Raw genomic sequence first — 21,471 nt, 5'->3', positions numbered from 1 at the left:
GATATTATAGGTGATTTTCTATCCTGTGCCTGTCAGGCGCATTGCATCCAAACCCTGGTTCTCAGAGATACACCTCACACAGGGTTAACATAGGTCATCAAGGACCTTTTGGTTGCATATCAAAATTCAGCAGTAGTTGTGCAAGGATTAGTACATGTAAGTAATGCTCTCCTTTGGGAATTTTGTGCTATCTGACAATTTACAGGCCCCTTGTCTATCAAGATTGCTGCAGCACTTCTCAGACTAGCTTGATGCATACTATGTAATAGTATTCTAAGGCTACAGTGACGCTATCAGTATTTGGTCAGTATTTCACATCAGCATTTGTAAGCCAAAAGTGGTGCACGTGTTTCTATTACAGTTTGTCTCTGATTGTTCCACCCTTATTTAGGCTTACAAATACAGAAGTAAAATACTTACCAAATACTGATAGTGTGATTGAAGCCTAAGACATTCACCCCGTAGATTTCAGGATTTGGCTGGATTTTTTTTAAAGTCCAGTTCGGGTCCCAAACTGTAAAATGATCATAATAAGGGCTAGGGGGCTGAAAAAGGAAGCAAAATGTTGATAACAGCAAGACAATTGCCCTGCAAACAGAACATGGGTAGGGAAATGACTTAAAGGGGTTCTTTCACCATAGCAATCATGGTAAAATAGGAAGTAAATGAATGACAAAAATGTTAACAATGAACCCACAGAGCATGAGGCTTGCTACTGCCAGTTGAGTTAAAAATGTCACCCACAAAGCATGGTGCAGAGTACACTCACAGAGGCAGCTTACAAATTTCACCCACAGAGCATGGTGCAGAGTACACTCACAGAAGCGGCTTACAAATTTCACCCACAAAGCATGGTGCAGAGTACACTCACAGAGGCAGCTTACAAATTTCACCCACAGAGCATGGTGCAGAGTACACTCACAGAGGCAGCTTACAAATTTCACCCACAGAGCATGGTGCAGAGTACACTCACAGAGGCAGCTTACAAATTTCACCCACAGAGCATGGTGCAGAGTACACTCACAGAAGCAGCTTACAAATTTCACCCACAGAGCATGGGGCAGAGTACCCCCACAGAAGCGGCTTACAAATTTCACCCACAAAGCATGGGGCAGAGTACCAACACAGAAGCTGATTAAATTTTTTTCCCCAGAGACCATGGGGCAGAGCACCCCCACGGAGACTGGTAAAAAATTTCACCCACAGAGCATGTTTTCACATTTCTCCCACCGATCCAAAATGTCAGCTCTAGTAGCGTACATTACAGCAAGATGAAAGCTACATTAAATAAGTAAATAACATAGTGCATGGAAATAATGTAGGGTATTTAGTTACATGTTTTTGGAAAAAAATGCAAAAGTCATCCCGCCTCATCACAGCAACCATAATTGGGACAATCCTAACTCTAATATTAAAAACCTTACCGTTTGACAAGTGACATGCATGTAGATAAGGGCCGAGACGGACTGCAACCAGCTAGTCGATGCACGGTTGAGGGAGACCACATGAATAATTCAGAGGCTCGTGTTTACATGCTGCATGCACACCAGGTTATATCCCAGTTCATACCTTTTGGTTGATTTTGGATCCAGCTGGTGGTCCGCCATGAAGCAGTTCAGTTAAAAATTTCACCCACAAAGCATGTGACAGAGTACCCCCACAGGATCTTATTAAAAGGTTTACCCACAGATTCACCCACAGAGCTTAAACTTTCACCTGCAGTAGCGTACAGTAGAGCAGCCGCAGATTAAAAGCCCTTGAGGCTTGCTACCGGCAGTCCCAGCCGCTTTGGCAACACTATTGAGGAGGTGTCCCAAGGCAAAGTGTCTCAGGGGCTTTAAGTGTTTACCTTGAATATATTATTGTGCAAAGCAGGCAATCATGCACAAATACTCCAGCTAGGGATAATGGAATATTAGTCCGTTTCTATTTTCTTCTTTTTTGGAACTTGTGTCATAATTAACAGTGGACCCAGTGAAACACAAAGCCTTGTCTAGAAGGTGGATCCAGGATAGCCAGATAGCAGGAACAATACGCTTGAAAGTGCCATTGCCTGTGAAATGACAATAAATAACTTGTTACATGCTACTCCCTGTATCCGAATGTGTTGATCTGTAAAGAGGATTTTGCAAGTGCAGGCTCTTGTGGATGTCTCATTCTGAAAAACAAAAGAGTTAGTGCTGCGGTAGGCGAATCAGGAGTACGAAAATCTACCCAAAATCGGCACTCCACACACAGACACTCAGAGACTCAAAGTTCTTGTGGTACAGTACTCCCGCAGATATGAGTTGCAGAATACACAGCGGCTTTTTTCACAGTGCTATCACAGACATGGTTGCAGAGTACACATAGTGTCTTTTGGCACAATACGCCCAAAGACATGGTTACAGAGCACACAGCAGCTTATAGGCACAATACCACCAAAAAGTGGGGAGGTGCAGAGTACACACAGTGGCTTTAAGGCACAGTACTCCCACAGGTAAAAAAAAAACTTAATTCATCAAGATTTGAATGCCACCTCTACACTTCGTTTGGAATCCATATGACATTGCACGCCAAAGGTGTTGCACCTGTATCTGTGACACCCCTGGAATCCGGTTGTCACAGTGGTATTGCCTTTCTCATGGGGAGGGTGATGCCATGCCTGGAGGCAAGAAGGATCCCTTTAGAAGGTAACACTTACATACAACACTTTTCTGACTCCAGGCCAGAAGAGGGAGCTCTAGACCCGGTTTCAGGGTAGCTTCCCTATATATATTCTGGCTGGAGGAGGAGTTAGGGAGTCTGTAGGAGACAGTGAGGGGAGAAGGAGCACAGGAGGAGAGAGAAACTGGAGTGGAGCTGCGAGTGGGCTCCTTCCAGGATCAAGTGCAAGAAACCGGAGGCCGGAAGTCTGAGTTTGTGGGGGAATTGTATGCCCCACAGCAGAAACCGGCAGGCAGGAGATTCCATGTCTTCTGGCCACAATTACACCCGAAGGCACAGCAGCAGATTAGAGCCCGGAGTCACCACGAGAGTGGGACACCTGCAAAAAGGCTTGAATTGCCTGCCATGGGGGTATGTCCACCTAAAAGAACAGATTGAGAGAGGACCTTGTGTGAAGCCTCAGGCAGCAAGAGACTGAGAATACAGCGCAGTAAGGAAGGCTTCCAACCCCACCTGGATAGGGGGATTCCGAATGGCTTCCAGGCTGCCCGGATTCCAAAGATCACCTGTAACCTGTACCTGAACTTCACCAGTAAAAGGTAAAGAGACTGCAACCCTGTGTCCTCCAATTCTTTCCTGTACTTCACCATCTATCATCCTTACCAACTGCACTGGGGGCACTGGAGACCAAGCTCCACCTGTGGGGAGCTATACCTCCTCTGCTGCAATACCGTCAGCCCCCAGTGGACCCCTTTAATCCCCTTTTATTGGATGCCCAGGGCCATGGACCAGGTCACCACTGCCGTGACACATCCCTTTAACCCCTCAATCCCATATGACGTACTATCTCGTCGAGGTGGGGTGGGCCTTAATTCCCACCGATGGGATAGCACGTCATATGCGATCGGCCGCGCTCACGGGGGGAGCGCGGCCGATCGCGGCTGGGTGTCAGCTGACTATCACAGCTGACATCCGGCACTATGTGCCAGGAGCAGTCACGGACCGCCCCCGGCACATTAACCCCTGGCACACTGCGATCAAACATGATCGCAGTGTTCCGGCAGTATAGGGAAGCATCAGGCTTCCCTGAGACCCCCGGAGCAACGCGATGTGATCGCGCTGCTCCGAGCGTCTCTTACCTCCTATCCATGCAGGCCCCGGATCCAAAATGGCCGTGGGGCTGCATCCGGGTCCTGCAGGGATTACTTCCAGGTCCAGTGCAGGCACTGGTAAGCCTGCAGCGCTGTCAGTCAGATCGGTGATCTGACAGAGTGCTGTTCAGACTGTCAGATCAGCGATCTGTGATGTCCCCCCCTGGGACAAAGTAAAAAAGTAAAAAAAAAAAATTCCACATGTGTAAAAAAAAAAAAAAATTCCTAAATAAAGAAAGAAAAAAAAAAATTCCCATAAATACATTTCTTTATCTAAATAAAAAAAATAAAACAATAAAAGTACACATATTTAGTATCGCCGCGTCCGTAATGACCCAACCTATAAAACTGTCCAACTAGTTAACCCCTTCAGTGAACACCGTAAGAAAAAAAACGAGCCAAAAAACAACACTTTATTATCATACCGCTGAACAAAAAGTGGAATAACACGCGATCAAAAAGATGGATATAAATAACCATGGTACCGCTGAAAACGTCATCTTGTCCCGCAAAAAACAAGCCACCATACAGCATCACAAGCAAAAAAATAAAAAAGTTATAGTCCTCAGAATAAAGCGATGCCAACATATTGTTATTTTTTCTATAAAATAGCTTTTATTGTATAAAAGCGCCAAAACATAAAAAATGATATAAATGAGATATCGCTGTAATCGTACTGACCCGAAGAATAAAACTGCTTTATCCATTTTACCAAATGCGGAACGGTATAAACGCCCCCCCCCCAAAAGAAATTAATGAATAGCTGGTTTTTGTCATTCTGCCTCACGAAAATCGGAATAAAAAGCGATCAAAAAATGTCATGTGCCCAAAAATGTTACCAATAAAAACGTCAACTTGTCCCGCAAAAAACAAGACCTCACATGACTCTGTGGACCAAAATATGGAAAATTTATAGGTCTCAAAATGTGGAGACGCAAAAACTTTTTTGCTATAAAAAGCGTCTTTTAGTGTGTGACAGCTGACAATCATAAAAATCCGATATAAAAAAATGCTATAAAATTAAATCAACCCCCCTTCATCACCCCCTTAGTTAGGGAAAAATAATAAAATTTAAAAAATGTATTTATTTCCATTTTCCCATTAGGATTAGGGCTAGGGTTAGGGCTAGGGTTAGGGCTAGGGTTAGGGTTAGGGCTAGGGTTAGGGTTAAGGCTAGGGTTAGGGCTAGGTTTAGGGCTAGGGTTAGGGTTGGGGCTAGGGTTGGAGCTAAAGTTAGGGTTAGGGTTGGGGCTAAAGTTAGGGTTAGGGTTGGGGCTAAAGTTAGGGTTAGGGTTGGGGCTAAAGTTAGGGTTAGGGTTTGGATTACATTTACGGTTGGGATTAGGGTTAGGGGTGTGTCAGGGTTAGGGGTGTGGTTAGGGTTACCATTGGGATTAGGGTTAGGGGTGTGTTTGGATTTGGGTTTCAGGTAGAATTGGGAAGTTTCCACTGTTCAGACACATCAGGGGCTCTCCAATCGCGACATGGCGTCGATCTCAATTCCAGCCAATTCTGCGTTGAAAAAGTAAAACAGTGCTCCTTCCCTTCCGAGCTGTCCCGTGCGCCCAAACAGGGGTTTACCCCAACATATGGGGTATCAGCGTACTCAGGACAAATTGGACAACAACTTTTGGGGTCTAAGTTCTCTTGTTATCCTTGGGAAAATAAAAATTGGGGGGGGCTAAAAATCATTTTTGTGGGAAAAAAAAGGATTTTTTATTTTCACGGCTCTGCGTTGTAAACTGTAGTGAAACACTTGGGGGTTCAAAGTTATTATTATTATTATTATTATTTATTGTTATAGCGAGATTTTTTCCATGGCGCTTTACAAGTGAGGAGGGGTATACATAATAAAAACAAGTACAATAATCTTGAACAATACAAGTCATAACTGGTACAGTAGGAGAGAGGACCCTGCCCGCGAAGGCTCACAATCTACAAGGGATGGGTGAGAATACAGTAGGTGAGGGTAGAGCTGGTCATGCAGCGGTTTGGTCGATCGGTGGTTACTGCAGGTTGTAGGCTTATCGGAAGAGGTGGGTCTTCAGATTCTTTTTGAAGGTTTCGATGGTGGGCGAGAGTCTGATGTGTTGTGGTAGAGGGTTCCAGAGTAGGGGTGATACGCGAGAGAAATCTTGTATACGATTGTGGGAAGAGGAGATAAGAGGGGAGTAGAGAAGGAGATCTTGTGAGGATCGGAGGTTGCGTGTAGGAAAGTACCGGGAGATGAGGTCACAGATGTAAGGAGGAGACAGGTTGTGGATGGCTTTGTACGTCATGGTTAGGGTTTTGTACTGGAGTCTCTGGGCAATGGGGAGCCAGTGAAGGGATTGACAGAGGGGAGAGGCCGGAGAATAGCGGGGGGACAGGTGGATTAGTCGGGCAGCAGAGTTTAGAATAGATTGGAGGGGTGCGAGGGTGTTTGAGGGGAGGCCACAGAGCAGGAGGTTGCAGTAGTCAAGGCGAGAGATGATGAGGGCATGGACTAGGGTTTTTGCAGATTCTTGGTTGAGGAATGAACGGATTCGTGCAATATTTTTGAGTTGAAGTCGGCAGGAAGTGGAAAGGGCTTGGATATGTGGTTTGAAGGAGAGATCAACGTCAAGGATAACCCCGAGGCAGCGAGCTTGTGGGACTGGGGAGAGTGGGCAGCCATTTACTGTAATGGATAGGTTCGTTGGGGGGGTCACGTGAGATGGGGGAAAGATGATGAATTCTGTTTTGTCCATGTTAAGTTTCAGAAATCTAGCAGAGAAGAAGGATGAAATAGTGGACAGACATTGAGGGATTCTGGTTAGTAGGGAGGTGATATCTGGTCCAGAGATGTAGATCTGTGTGTCATCAGCATAGAGGTGATACTGAAAGCCATGAGATTCTATGAGCTGTTCCAGGCCAAAGGTGTAAATGGAGAAGAGCAGGGGCCCAAGGACTGAACCTTGTGGGACTCCGACAGATAGGGGGCGAGGTGAGGAGGTGGTGTGTGAGTGGGAGACGCTGAATGTCCGGTCTGTTAGGTATGATGAGATCCAGGATAGGGCCAAGTCTGTGATGCCAAGGGATGAGAGGGTCTGTAATAATAAGGAATGGTCCACTGTGTCAAAGGCAGCCGACAGGTCGAGGAGGAGGAGAACAGAGTAGTGTCGCTTGCTCTTGGCGGTTAAGAGGTCATTGGTGACCTTAGTTAGGGCAGTTTCAGTGGAATGGTGTGACCGGAAGCCAGATTGTAAGCGGTCAAAGAGGGAGCAAGAAGAGAGATGGGAGGACAGTTCAAGGTAGACGTGTTGTTCCAGTAGTTTTGAGGCACAGGGGAGAAGTGATATAGGGCGATAGCTAGATACAGAGGATGGGTCAAGAGTAGTGTTGAGCGATACTTTCCGATATCGGAAAGTATCGGTATCGGAAAGTATCGGCCGATACCGTCAAAATATCGGATCCAATCCGATACCGATACCCGATCCCAATGCAAGTCAATGGGACGAAAATATCGGAATTAAAATAAACCCTTTATAAACTTGTAGGTTAATTCTACATGAAGGAAAACAACTAAGAATAATGTAGGATGTATTGGGGGACGTGGCCGAGACATTAAAGGCACAGAGGTTTAGCCCAATGTAATAGAATAGCAGGATTTTGGGGTTTTTTTATGACGTTCGGCGGTAGAAAGATTTTGACTATGTTAATTTTTTTTTTTATTTTGTCAGATATTGATGTTTCACTACTTCCACGCCCTTCACCTTCTTTTTTACTTCTCCCACACTTTCTTCTTCATTATCCTCATCATCAGCTTCTTTGACATCAACTTCTTCACCTTATTCATCTTCTTCTTCATCTTCTACCTATTATTTTTTTGGTTACATTGTTCATATTCTTTTTATTTTACTATTATCTTCATCATATTCTACTTCTTCATCATATTCTTATTTGTGACAGGCATTCCCGTAGTTGTTATCTATAAAAGTTTGAAGATTACACCTTCCGTTCTGCCTGTCACAAAAGAGTTACATTTGTCCGCGTTCAGTTTGGCCTGCAGCATCAGGCTTTATCCAGGGGCACCACGAGGAGGAACGGACTCACCCCCATACACTGCTTAGTCTTCTTCTGCTTATAATTTAGATAATATTTTTTGCTCTGATATTTAGTGTTATGCTTAATGTTCTTCTGCTCTTTGTTCTGCAGCCTCTTGTTCTTCTGCTTCTCGGTCTTCCAGGTCGTCGTCGTCTCCAGGGTCGTCGTCTCCGGGGTTGTCGTCATCGGGGTGGTCTTCAGGGTCGTCGTCTCCGGGGTCGTCGTCATCGGGGTGGTCTTCGGGGTCATCGTCTCCAGGGTTGTCGTCATCACGGTGGTTGTCGTCTCTGGTGTCGTCGTCATCTTAGGGGTGGTCTTCCGGGTCATCGTGTTTAGTCTCTTGAACTTGGAAATGTAGCAGAAGGTACAAGAAGGCTGAGAAAATGCCGAGAACCAGCTGATGGAACTGGAACTCGGATGGCTACCCGAAGGTCCAAGAGCCAATGGAACTACCGAGGACCAGCTGACGTTACTGGAACCCGGTTACTAAGCAGGAGGTACCCGTGCCTGAAAGCACTACCAAGGACCACCTGACGTTGGTGGAACTCGGATACCCAGAGGGAGGCACCTAAGCCAAAGGCTCTGCCCGGAACCAGCTGACGGTACTGGAACCAGGATGGGGAGCAGAAGGTACAAGAGCAAAAGACACTGCCGAGAACCAGCTGACGGTGCTGGAACCCGGATGGGTAGCCGAAGGTCCAAGAGCCAATGGAACTACCGAGGACCAGCTGACGTTACTGGAACCCGGTTACTAAGCAGGAGGTACCCGTGCCTGAAAGCACTACCAAGGACCACCTGACGTTGGTGGAACTCGGATACCCAGAGGGAGGCACCTAAGCCAAAGGCTCTGCCCGGAACCAGCTGACGGTACTGGAACCAGGATGGGGAGCAGAAGGTACAAGAGCAAGTGTCTGCGTGGCTTTTGCAGGACACGATGCCGGCTGCACAGCAGGGGAACAGCTGGCGGTGCTGAACCCCACTGACACATTGGCTGGTGTTTTTCTCTGTGCAGCTAGCAGTACCGGGCCCCAACTGGCGGTGTTGGAGCCCGGGGTCAGCAGGAGGAGGAGATGGAGCAGAGTGTAGGCCGAAGCCTGCACTGGCGGCAGCTTTTGGGTCTGTTGTGCCTGCGTGGCAGTTGCAGGACACGTTGCCGGCTGCACAGCAGGGGAACAGCTGGCGGTGCTGAACCCCACTGACACATTGGCTGGTGTTTTTCTCTGTGCAGCTAGCAGTACCGGGCCCCAACTGGCGGTGTTGGAGCCCAGGGCTCTGCAGGGGGAGCAGAGTGTAGGCCGAAGCCTAATTGAACCAATTTCAAAGGTAACCTTTAACCCCCCCTCAGGGGTTACAAAGTAGAAGAGCCACAGCTTATGCAGCAGTAGTGCTGCACAAGTCAAAGGTTGCTCTTTTAATTTCGCTCCTTGCACACGCTGAATGAAACACGTATAACATTTAGCCCTTTAAACAGTCAAACTGTGTTGGAGGCGCGAGTTCCCTTTGTAATGAGACGCAGCACAGATGTCAAGAATCCCACCTTGGTGCTGGGTGCAGCCTCCTGAGCATTGTTATTTGCTGTACAGGAGTCTGCGCTGTCGTGTGATCCCCTGGCCTAGCGCTGTTAGCGCTGCCCATGTTCTGGCATCATTTAATGTCGGCCGGTGCGGTTCGCGATGACCATGAATCCCAGCGCCGCAGTGTCTTAACATTGTTAAAACACTGCGGGGCTGGGATTTAGGGCCTGGCGCAGCACATATGTTCGCCTCTCACACTCGGGTCCTTACACCCGCTTCAGACTGTGCGGCGTCATCTGATCCCTTATCGCATGCCACGGCCATGAAGCCGCACAGTCCGCAGAAGGCGGAAGGAGATGAGGGACAGGCGAACTGATGCACTGATCATGCCCGTCAATCACACCCTCGCAGTCCCAATAAATAAGACAACGAGGGGCGTTGTGTGGGTCAGGGCGGCCGCAGAGGCGCAGGCAGCCAAACAATGATGCCAGAAGACGGGCAGCGCTACCAAGGGGGTTGCAGCGTGTCATTACAAAGGAAAGTCACACCACCGGGACGGTTAAATGGTCACACAGAGGACACATTTTAGACGTGTTTTCAGTTCCACATGTGCGAGGAGAATACGTTTATGAGCCACCTTGCACACATGCAGCATTACCGCTGTACAAGGTGGCCTTTAAAACGTACAAACGCCTGGGGGAGGGGGGACAGGTTCCCTTCAATTTCAGTTCTTGTGTCTGCGTGGCTTTTGCAGGACACGATGCCGGCTGCACAGCAGGGGAACAGCTGGCGGTGCTGAACCCCACTGACACATTGGCTGGTGTTTTTCTCTGTGCAGCTAGCAGTACCGGGCCCCAACTGGCAGTGTTGGAGCCCGGGGTCAGCAGGAGGAGGAGATGGAGCAGAGTGTAGGCCGAAGCCTGCACTGGCGGCAGCTTTTGGGTCTGTTGTGCCTGCGTGGCAGTTGCAGGACACGTTGCCGGCTGCACAGCAGGGGAACAGCTGGCGGTTCTGAACCCCACTGACACATTGGCTGGTGTTTTTCTCTGTGCAGCTAGCAGTACCGGGCCCCAACTGGCGGTGTTGGAGCCCAGGGCTCTGCAGGGGGAGCAGAGTGTAGGCCGAAGCCTAATTGAACCAATTTCAAAGGTAACTTTTAACCCCCCCTCAGGGGTTACAAAGTAGAAGAGCCACAGCTTATGCAGCAGTAGTGCTGCACAAGTCAAAGGTTGCTCTTTTAATTTCGCTCCTTGCACACGCTGAATGAAACACGTATAACATTTAGCCCTTTAAACAGTCAAACTGTGTTGGAGGCGCGAGTTCCCTTTGTAATGAGACGCAGCACAGATGTCAAGAATCCCACCTTGGTGCTGGGTGCAGCCTCCTGAGCGTTGTTATTTGCTGTACAGGAGTCTGCGCTGTCGTGTGATCCCCTGGCCTAGCGCTGTTAGCGCTGCCCATGTTCTGGCATCATTTAATGTCGGCCGGTGCGGTTCGCGATGACCATGAATCCCAGCCCCGCAGTGTCTTAACATTGTTAAAACACTGCGGGGCTGGGATTCAGGGCCTGGCGCAGCACATATGTTCGCCTCTCACACTCGGGTCCTTACACCCGCTTCAGACTGTGCGGCGTCATCTGATCCCTTATCGCATGCCACGGCCATGAAGCCGCACAGTCCGCAGAAGGCGGAAGGAGATGAGGGACAGGCGAACTGATGCACTGATCATGCCCGTCAATCACACCCTCGCAGTCCCAATAAATAAGACAACGAGGGGCGTTGTGTGGGTCAGGGCGGCCGCAGAGGCGCAGGCAGCCAAACAATGATGCCAGAAGACGGGCAGCGCTACCAAGGGGGTTGCAGCGTGTCATTACAAAGGAAAGTCACACCACCGGGACGGTTAAATGGTCACACAGAGGACACATTTTAGACGTGTTTTCAGTTCCACATGTGCGAGGAGAATACGTTTATGAGCCACCTTGCACACATGCAGCATTACCGCTGTACAAGGTGGCCTTTAAAACGTACAAACGCCTGGGGGAGGGGGGACAGGTTCCCTTCAATTTCAGTTCTTGTGTCTGCGTGGCTTTTGCAGGACACGATGCCGGCTGCACAGCAGGGGAACAGCTGGCGGTGCTGAACCCCACTGACACATTGGCTGGTGTTTTTCTCTGTGCAGCTAGCAGTACCGGGCCCCAACTGGCGGTGTTGGAGCCCGGGGTGTTGTGAATTTGCTTTTTGCTCCCTCTAGTGGTTACTAGTTTTTTGACTCTGGTTTTTCTGTCATTCCTTTTATCCGCACCTGGGTCGTTAGTTAGGGGTGTTGCTATATAAGCTCCCTGGACCTTCAGTTCTATGCCTGGCAACGTAGTTATCAGAGCTAGTCTGCTGTGCTCTTGTCTACTGATCCTGGTTCCAGTTATATCAGCTAAGTCTGCCTTTTGCTTTTTGCTATTTGTTTTGGTTTTGTATTTTTGTCCAGCTTGTTCCAAATCTATATCCTGACCTTTGCTGGAAGCTCTAGGGGGCTGGTGTTCTCCCCCCGGACCGTTAGACGGTTTGGGGGTTCTTGAATTTCCAGTGTGGATTTTGATAGGGTTTTTGTTGACCATATAAGTTACCTTTCTTTATTCTGCTATCAGTAAGCGGGCCTCTCTGTGCTAAACCTGGTTCATTTCTGTGTTTGTCATTTCCTCTTACCTCACCGTCATTATTTGTGGGGGGCTTCTATCCAGCTTTGGGGTCCCCTTCTCTGGAGGCAAGAAAGGTCTTTGTTTTCCTCTACTAGGGGTAGCTAGATTCTCCGGCTGGCGCGTGTCATCTAGAATCAACGTAGGAATGATCCCCGGCTACTTCTAGTGTTGGCGTTAGGAGTAGATATATGGTCAACCCAGTTACCACTGCCCTATGAGCTGGATTTTTGTATTCTGCAGACTTCCACGTTCCTCTGAGACCCTCGCCATTGGGGTCATAACAGTTTGCCAGGCCCAGTATTAAATGTTTAATGCATTGCAGAAGAGGGATTATAAGAAAGAAGATTCTGAGTTTTTTTTTTCTTTTTCCCCTTTACCTCAGAGTGGCTATGCTTGCTGCAGACATGAATGTCCAGACCTTGATTACAAGTGTGGACCAGCTGGCTACTCGTGTGCAGGGCATACAAGATTATGTTATCAGAAATCCTAGGTCAGAACCTAAAATACCGATTCCTGAACTGTTTTCCGGAGACAGGTTTAAGTTTAGGAATTTCGTGAATAATTGTAAATTGTTTTTGTCCCTGAGACCCTGTTCATCTGGAGATTCTGCTCAGCAAGTAAAAATTGTTATTTCGTTCTTACGGGGCGACCCTCAGGATTGGGCTTTTTCGCTGGCGCCAGGAGATCCGGCATTGGCTGATCTTGATGCGTTTTTTCTGGCGCTCGGTTTACTTTATGAGGAACCCAATCTTGAGACTCAGGCAGAAAAGGCCTTGCTGGCTATGTCTCAGGGGCAGGACGAGGCTGAAGTGTATTGCCAAAAATTTCGGAAATGGTCCGTGCTGACACATTGGAACGAGTGTGCACTGGCCGCTAATTTTAGAAATGGCCTGTCTGAAGCCATTAAGAATGTTATGGTGGGTTTTCCCATTCCCACAGGTCTGAATGATTCTATGGCACTGGCTATTCAAATTGACCGGCGGTTGCGGGAGCGCAAAACCGCAAATTCCCTCATGGTGTTGTCTGAACAGACACCTAATTCGGTGCAATGTGATAGAAAAACCGCAAATTCCCTCATGGTGTGGTCTGAACAGACACCTGATTTAATGCAATGTGATAGAATCCTGACTAGAAATGAGCGGAAAATTCATAGACGCCGGAATGGCTTGTGCTACTACTGTGGTGATTCTACACATGTTATCTCAGCATGCTCTAAACGTATAGCTAAGGTTGTTAGTCCTGTCACCGTTGGTAATTTGCAACCTAAATTTATTCTGTCTGTAACTTTGATTTGCTCACTGTCATCTTATCCTGTCATGGCGTTTGTAGATTCAGGTGCTGCCCTGAGTCTCATGGATCTCTCATTTGCTAAGCGCTGTGGTTTTACTCTTGAACCATTAGAAAATCCTATTCCTCTTAGGGGTATTGATGCTACACCATTGGCAGCAAATAAACCGCAGTATTGGACACAGGTTACCATGTGCATGACTCCTGAACACCGCGAGGTGATACGTTTCCTGGTTTTACATAAAATGCATGATTTGGTTGTTTTAGGGCTGCCATGGTTACAGACCCATAATCCAGTCCTGGACTGGAAGGCTATGTCAGTCTCAAGTTGGGGCTGTCGTGGTATTCATGGGGATTCCCTGCCTGTGTCTATTGCTTCTTCTACGCCTTCGGAAGTTCCGGAGTATTTGTCTGATTATCAGGATGTCTTCAGTGAGTCTGAGTCCAGTGCACTGCCTCCTCATAGGGACTGTGACTGTGCTATAGATTTGATCCCAGGCAGTAAATTTCCTAAGGGAAGACTGTTTAATCTGTCGGTACCTGAACATACCGCTATGCGTTCATATATCAAGGAGTCTCTGGAGAAAGGACATATTCGTCCGTCTTCTTCCCCTCTTGGTGCGGGATTCTTTTTGTGGCTAAAAAGGACGGAACTTTGAGACCTTGTATTGATTATCGGCTTTTAAATAAGATCACTGTCAAATTTCAGTATCCTTTAGGCCATGTGCACACGTTCAGGATTTTTAGCGTTTTTTTCGCGTTTTTTCGCTATAAAAACGTGATAAAAACGCGAAAAAAACGCTAACCTATGCCTCCTATTATTTACAAGGTATTCCGCATTTTTTGTGCAAATGTTGCGATTTTTTCCGCGAAAAAATCGCATAGCGGAAAAAAAAGCAACATGTTCATTAAAAATGCGGAATTGCAGGGATTCCGCACACCTAGGGGTCCATTGATCTGCTTACTTCCCGCACGGGGCTGTGCACACCATGCGGGAAGTAAGCAGGTAAGCAGATTATGTGCGGTTGGTACCCAGGGTGGAGGAGAGGAGACTCTCCTCCACGCACTGGGCACCATATAAGTGGTCAAAAAATAAGAAATAAAATAAAAAATAGCGATATACTCACCCTCGATGTCCCGCGCAGTGTTCCCGCCTCCACTGCACGCTGCCGTTCGGTTCCTGTAGCTGATGTGCGGCGAAGGACCTCGCCGATGACGTCACTGTCCTGTGATTGGTCGTGAGCGGTCATGTGACCGCTCACGTGACCGTGACGTCACGGAAGGTCCTGCGCGCACACACCAGCTATAGGAAGACGAACGGATGCCGCTGATGAGATGTCTGGGTGAGTATAAGCATTTTTTTATTTTTTTTATTATTTTTAAACATTCTATCTTTTACTATAGATGCTGCATAAGCTGCATCTATAGTAAAAAGTTGGTCACACTTGTCAAACAGTATGTTTGACAAGTGTGACCAACTTGTCAGTCAGTTTTCCAAGCGATGCTACAGATTGCTTGGAAAACTTTAGCATTCTGCAAGCTAATTACGCTTGCAGAATGCTAAAAAAACGCGAAAAAAACGAAAAAAAAACGCAAAAAAAAAAATGCGGATTTCTTGCAGAAAATTTCCGGTTTTCTTCAGGAAATTTCTGCAAGAAATCCTGAACGTGTGCACATACCCTTACCGCTGTTGTCTGACTTGTTTGCCCGGATTAAGGGTGCCAAGTGGTTCACCAAGATAGACCTTCGTGGTGCGTACAACCTTGTGCGCATTAAGCAAGGTGATGAATGGAAAACCGCATTCAATACGCCCGAAGGTCATTTTGAGTACTTGGTGATGCCTTTTGGGCTCTCCAATGCGCCTTCAGTTTTTCAGTCCTTTATGCATGACATTTTCCGGAAGTATCTGGATAAATTTTTGATTGTTTATCTGGATGATATTTTGTTTTTTTCTGATAATTGGGATTCGCATGTGGAGCAGGTCAGGTTGGTCTTTAAAATTTTGCGTGAAAATTCTTTGTTTGTCAAGGGCTCAAAGTGTCTCTTTGGTGTACAGAAGGTTCCCTTTTTGGGGTTCATTTTTTCCCCTTCTGCTGTGGAGATGGACCCAGTCAAGGTCCGAGCTATTCTTGATTGGACTCAGCCCTCGTCAGTTAAGAGTCTTCAGAAGTTCTTGGGCTTCGCTAACTTCTACCGTCGTTTTATCGCTAATTTTTCTAGCATTGTGAAACCTTTGACGGATATGACCAAGAAGGGCTCCGATGTAGCTAACTGGGCTCCTGCTGCCGTGGAGGCTTTCCAGGAGTTGAAACGCCGGTTTACTTCGGCGCCTGTTTTGTGCCAGCCTGACGTCTCACTTCCCTTTCAGGTTGAGGTGGATGCTTCGGAGATTGGGGCAGGGGCCGTTTTGTCGCAGAGAGGCCCTGGTTGCTCTGTTATGAAACCTTGTGCCTTTTTCTCTAGGAAGTTTTCGCCTGCCGAGCGAAATTATGATGTGGGCAATCGGGAGTTGTTGGCCATAAAATGGGCATTTGAGGAGTGGCGTCATTGGCTCGAGGGTGCTAAGCATCGTGTGGTGGTCTTGACTGATCACAAAAATCTGATGTATCTCGAGTCTGCTAAACGCCTTAATCCGAGACAGGCCCGCTGGTCATTGTTTTTCTCCCGCTTTGATTTTGTTGTCTCGTATTTACCAGGTTCAAAGAATGTGAAGGCCGATGCTCTTTCTAGGAGCTTTGTGCCTGATGCTCCTGGAGTCGCGGATCCTGTTGGTATTCTTAAAGATGGAGTTATCTTGTCAGCTATTTCTCCGGATCTGCGACGTGTGTTGCAGAGATTTCAGGCTGATAGGCCTGAGTCTTGTCCACCTGACAGACTGTTTGTCCCGGATAAGTGGACCAGCAGAGTCATTTCCGAGGTTCATTCCTCGGTGTTGGCAGGTCACCCGGGAATCTTTGGCACCAGAGATCTGGTGGCCAGGTCCTTTTGGTGGCCTTCCTTGTCTAGGGATGTTCGGTCATTTGTGCAGTCCTGTGGGACTTGTGCTCGAGCTAAGCCTTGCTGTTCTCGTGCCAGCGGTTTGCTCTTGCCCTTGCCTGTCCCGAAGAGACCTTGGACACATATCTCCATGGATTTCATTTCTGATCTTCCGCTATCTCAGGGCATGTCCGTTATCTGGGTGATATGTGATCGCTTCTCCAAGATGGTCCATTTGGTTCCTTTGCCTAAGCTGCCTTCCTCTTCCGATCTGGTTCCTGTGTTTTTCCAGAACGTGGTTCGTTTGCACGGCATCCCTGAGAATATTGTGTCAGACAGAGGATCCCAGTTCGTTTCCAGGTTCTGGCGATCCTTTTGTAGTAGGATGGGCATTGATTTGTCGTTTTCGTCTGCTTTCCATCCTCAGACTAATGGACAGACGGAGCGAACCAATCAGACTTTGGAGGCTTATTTGAGGTGTTTTGTCTCTGCTGATCAGGACGATTGGGTGACATTCTTGCCGTTGGCTGAGTTTGCCCTTAATAATCGGGCTAGTTCTGCCACCTTGGTTTCGCCTTTTTTCTGCAACTCTGGTTTCCATCCTCGCTTTTCTTCGGGTCATGTGGAGCCTTCTGACTGTCCTGGGGTGGATTCTGTGGTGGATAGGTTGCAGCAGATCTGGAATCATGTGGTGGACAACTTGAAGTTGTCACAGGAGAAGGCTCAGCGCTTTGCCAACCGCCGCCGCGGTGTGGGTCCCCGACTACGCGTTGGGGATTTGGTATGGCTTTCTTCCCGCTTTGTTCCTATGAAGGTCTCCTCTCCCAAATTTAAACCTCGTTTTTATTGGGCCTTACAAGATATTGGAAATCCTTAATCCTGTATCTTTTCGTCTGGATCTTCCTGTGTCGTTTGCTATTCACAATGTATTTCATAGGTCCTTGTTGCGGCGGTACATTGTGCCTGTAGTTCCTTCTGCTGAGCCTCCTGCTCCGGTGTTGGTTGAGGGAGAGTTGGAGTACGTGGTGGAGAAGATCTTGGATTCTCGCCTCTCCAGGCAGAGGCTTCAGTACCTGGTCAAGTGGAAGGGCTATGGTCAGGAGGATAATTCCTGGGTGGTCGCCTCTGATGTTCATGCGGCCGATTTAGTTCGTGCCTTTCATGCCGCTCATCCTGATCGCCCTGGTGGTCGTGGTGAGGGTTCGGTGACGCCTCACTAAGGGGGGGGTACTGTTGTGAATTTGCTTTTTGCTCCCTCTAGTGGTTACTAGTTTTTTGACTCTGGTTTTTCTGTCATTCCTTTTATCCGCACCTGGGTCGTTAGTTAGGGGTGTTGCTATATAAGCTCCCTGGACCTTCAGTTCTATGCCTGGCAACGTAGTTATCAGAGCTAGTCTGCTGTGCTCTTGTCTACTGATCCTGGTTCCAGTTATATCAGCTAAGTCTGCCTTTTGCTTTTTGCTATTTGTTTTGGTTTTGTATTTTTGTCCAGCTTGTTCCAAATCTATATCCTGACCTTTGCTGGAAGCTCTAGGGGGCTGGTGTTCTCCCCCCGGACCGTTAGACGGTTTGGGGGTTCTTGAATTTCCAGTGTGGATTTTGATAGGGTTTTTGTTGACCATATAAGTTACCTTTCTTTATTCTGCTATCAGTAAGCGGGCCTCTCTGTGCTAAACCTGGTTCATTTCTGTGTTTGTCATTTCCTCTTACCTCACCGTCATTATTTGTGGGGGGCTTCTATCCAGCTTTGGGGTCCCCTTCTCTGGAGGCAAGAAAGGTCTTTGTTTTCCTCTACTAGGGGTAGCTAGATTCTCCGGCTGGCGCGTGTCATCTAGAATCAACGTAGGAATGATCCCCGGCTACTTCTAGTGTTGGCGTTAGGAGTAGATATATGGTCAACCCAGTTACCACTGCCCTATGAGCTGGATTTTTGTATTCTGCAGACTTCCACGTTCCTCTGAGACCCTCGCCATTGGGGTCATAACAGTTTGCCAGGCCCAGTATTAAATGTTTAATGCATTGCAGAAGAGGGATTATAAGAAAGAAGATTCTGAGTTTTTTTTTTCTTTTTCCCCTTTACCTCAGAGTGGCTATGCTTGCTGCAGACATGAATGTCCAGACCTTGATTACAAGTGTGGACCAGCTGGCTACTCGTGTGCAGGGCATACAAGATTATGTTATCAGAAATCCTAGGTCAGAACCTAAAATACCGATTCCTGAACTGTTTTCCGGAGACAGGTTTAAGTTTAGGAATTTCGTGAATAATTGTAAATTGTTTTTGTCCCTGAGACCCTGTTCATCTGGAGATTCTGCTCAGCAAGTAAAAATTGTTATTTCGTTCTTACGGGGCGACCCTCAGGATTGGGCTTTTTCGCTGGCGCCAGGAGATCCGGCATTGGCTGATCTTGATGCGTTTTTTCTGGCGCTCGGTTTACTTTATGAGGAACCCAATCTTGAGACTCAGGCAGAAAAGGCCTTGCTGGCTATGTCTCAGGGGCAGGACGAGGCTGAAGTGTATTGCCAAAAATTTCGGAAATGGTCCGTGCTGACACATTGGAACGAGTGTGCACTGGCCGCTAATTTTAGAAATGGCCTGTCTGAAGCCATTAAGAATGTTATGGTGGGTTTTCCCATTCCCACAGGTCTGAATGATTCTATGGCACTGGCTATTCAAATTGACCGGCGGTTGCGGGAGCGCAAAACCGCAAATTCCCTCATGGTGTTGTCTGAACAGACACCTAATTCGGTGCAATGTGATAGAAAAACCGCAAATTCCCTCATGGTGTGGTCTGAACAGACACCTGATTTAATGCAATGTGATAGAATCCTGACTAGAAATGAGCGGAAAATTCATAGACGCCGGAATGGCTTGTGCTACTACTGTGGTGATTCTACACATGTTATCTCAGCATGCTCTAAACGTATAGCTAAGGTTGTTAGTCCTGTCACCGTTGGTAATTTGCAACCTAAATTTATTCTGTCTGTAACTTTGATTTGCTCACTGTCATCTTATCCTGTCATGGCGTTTGTAGATTCAGGTGCTGCCCTGAGTCTCATGGATCTCTCATTTGCTAAGCGCTGTGGTTTTACTCTTGAACCATTAGAAAATCCTATTCCTCTTAGGGGTATTGATGCTACACCATTGGCAGCAAATAAACCGCAGTATTGGACACAGGTTACCATGTGCATGACTCCTGAACACCGCGAGGTGATACGTTTCCTGGTTTTACATAAAATGCATGATTTGGTTGTTTTAGGGCTGCCATGGTTACAGACCCATAATCCAGTCCTGGACTGGAAGGCTATGTCAGTCTCAAGTTGGGGCTGTCGTGGTATTCATGGGGATTCCCTGCCTGTGTCTATTGCTTCTTCTACGCCTTCGGAAGTTCCGGAGTATTTGTCTGATTATCAGGATGTCTTCAGTGAGTCTGAGTCCAGTGCACTGCCTCCTCATAGGGACTGTGACTGTGCTATAGATTTGATCCCAGGCAGTAAATTTCCTAAGGGAAGACTGTTTAATCTGTCGGTACCTGAACATACCGCTATGCGTTCATATATCAAGGAGTCTCTGGAGAAAGGACATATTCGTCCGTCTTCTTCCCCTCTTGGTGCGGGATTCTTTTTGTGGCTAAAAAGGACGGAACTTTGAGACCTTGTATTGATTATCGGCTTTTAAATAAGATCACTGTCAAATTTCAGTATCCTTTAGGCCATGTGCACACGTTCAGGATTTTTAGCGTTTTTTTCGCGTTTTTTCGCTATAAAAACGTGATAAAAACGCGAAAAAAACGCTAACCTATGCCTCCTATTATTTACAAGGTATTCCGCATTTTTTGTGCAAATGTTGAAAAAATCGCATAGCGGAAAAAAAAGCAACATGTTCATTAAAAATGCGGAATTGCAGGGATTCCGCACACCTAGGGGTCCATTGATCTGCTTACTTCCCGCACGGGGCTGTGCACACCATGCGGGAAGTAAGCAGGTAAGCAGATTATGTGCGGTTGGTACCCAGGGTGGAGGAGAGGAGACTCTCCTCCACGCACTGGGCACCATATAAGTGGTCAAAAAATAAGAAATAAAATAAAAAATAGCGATATACTCACCCTCGATGTCCCGCGCAGTGTTCCCGCCTCCACTGCACGCTGCCGTTCGGTTCCTGTAGCTGATGTGCGGCGAAGGACCTCGCCGATGACGTCACTGTCCTGTGATTGGTCGTGAGCGGTCATGTGACCGCTCACGTGACCGTGACGTCACGGAAGGTCCTGCGCGCACACACCAGCTATAGGAAGACGAACGGATGCCGCTGATGAGATGTCTGGGTGAGTATAAGCATTTTTTTATTTTTTTTATTATTTTTAAACATTCTATCTTTTACTATAGATGCTGCATAAGCTGCATCTATAGTAAAAAGTTGGTCACACTTGTCAAACAGTATGTTTGACAAGTGTGACCAACTTGTCAGTCAGTTTTCCAAGCGATGCTACAGATTGCTTGGAAAACTTTAGCATTCTGCAAGCTAATTACGCTTGCAGAATGCTAAAAAAACGCGAAAAAAACGGAAAAAAAACGCAAAAAAAAAAATGCGGATTTCTTGCAGAAAATTTCCGGTTTTCTTCAGGAAATTTCTGCAAGAAATCCTGAACGTGTGCACATACCCTTACCGCTGTTGTCTGACTTGTTTGCCCGGATTAAGGGTGCCAAGTGGTTCACCAAGATAGACCTTCGTGGTGCGTACAACCTTGTGCGCATTAAGCAAGGTGATGAATGGAAAACCGCATTCAATACGCCCGAAGGTCATTTTGAGTACTTGGTGATGCCTTTTGGGCTCTCCAATGCGCCTTCAGTTTTTCAGTCCTTTATGCATGACATTTTCCGGAAGTATCTGGATAAATTTTTGATTGTTTATCTGGATGATATTTTGGTTTTTTCTGATAATTGGGATTCGCATGTGGAGCAGGTCAGGTTGGTCTTTAAAATTTTGCGTGAAAATTCTTTGTTTGTCAAGGGCTCAAAGTGTCTCTTTGGTGTACAGAAGGTTCCCTTTTTGGGGTTCATTTTTTCCCCTTCTGCTGTGGAGATGGACCCAGTCAAGGTCCGAGCTATTCTTGATTGGACTCAGCCCTCGTCAGTTAAGAGTCTT

The sequence above is a fragment of the Ranitomeya variabilis genome, chromosome 2, assembly GCF_051348905.1.
Source record: "Ranitomeya variabilis isolate aRanVar5 chromosome 2, aRanVar5.hap1, whole genome shotgun sequence".
Classification (NCBI taxonomy): Eukaryota; Metazoa; Chordata; class Amphibia; order Anura; family Dendrobatidae; genus Ranitomeya; species Ranitomeya variabilis.
This window is presented reverse-complemented; position numbering follows the sequence as displayed.